Genomic DNA, 1,150 nt, shown 5'->3' on the forward strand with positions numbered 1-1,150 from the left:
CCCCCCGCAATTCGATAGAAAAGTTAAAGTGTTTGGACCAATCGAGATTTATTTTTATCTTGATAACAACGCGTAGGAGCTCGGCTCTTTCTTGTGGAACCGTATCTTATCGAGGAATTACAACTTTCTGTTTTAATGCTCCTTCTCAGCTGTGCACTCCTGATTAATTAGGGTTAAAGCAGCCAGTCTCCTAAATGACACTGCTTGAGTCAATTGGGGGGGGGGGGGCATAAAATAGTTGTAATTAGTGGAAATGATATACATATTTCAGTCTCAGGTTAATTTGCGAACGAACAATGCCATATTGGACACGAAAAGGGCTTTTTCATGAGGAAAAACTTTGCCCCATGAAGACAATAACAGTGGCGTCAAAAATGGGGGAAATAATACACATAAATAAATAATATTATCACATATATACGTCTAGGCATTTTTATATGCTCTATTCCACTATGAGAAAAAGCAAATGTGGCGTATATATATATATATATATATATATATATATATATATATATATCACCTGCTGGTGTGCAGTTCGTCTGTTTGTTATACATGTACTATATCGAAATGCACGTGTGGAGGAAAAGCTAGAATAAGAAAACTATCAATAATAACTTCTTGTTCGGGCTTTTAAGGTGCATGAAAATGTTTCAAAATAGTTGTCTGAGATACAATGCCTAAATACTTCTCGCTTTGGACACAAAAGGCATGAGTTCAGTTCCTCAAGTATATCTGAGAATCTTGTTCAGGGATATTAAATATTTCTGACAAAGATGTTTTCCACCTTTCCTGGGTCCCGAAATGTTCTTAACGGGAATGGAACCAGAACATGAAGCGTTTCATTCCTGTAAAGGACACACTTTTTGTGTTTTGTCTGACAACAACAATACATTCAAAGTTAAAACATGTCAACTTTGTTTGGTAACCAGTACTTTGTCAAGCCTTCAGCTGGCCAAATCTTTGATCGAATAGGCGAAATGATTTGGCCAACCAATATTTGGTCACACTGGCGGTGATTGTTACAAGACAACACAGGGTTCCATACTGACTAATTAGTATATACACCTACATGCACACACAAAAGTATAAACATACAAACTTGAATGCATACATACATTCACACACACACACACACACACACACACACACA

The sequence above is a fragment of the Aplysia californica genome, unplaced genomic scaffold (genome assembly GCF_000002075.1).
Source record: "Aplysia californica isolate F4 #8 unplaced genomic scaffold, AplCal3.0 scaffold00190, whole genome shotgun sequence".
Classification (NCBI taxonomy): Eukaryota; Metazoa; Mollusca; class Gastropoda; order Aplysiida; family Aplysiidae; genus Aplysia; species Aplysia californica.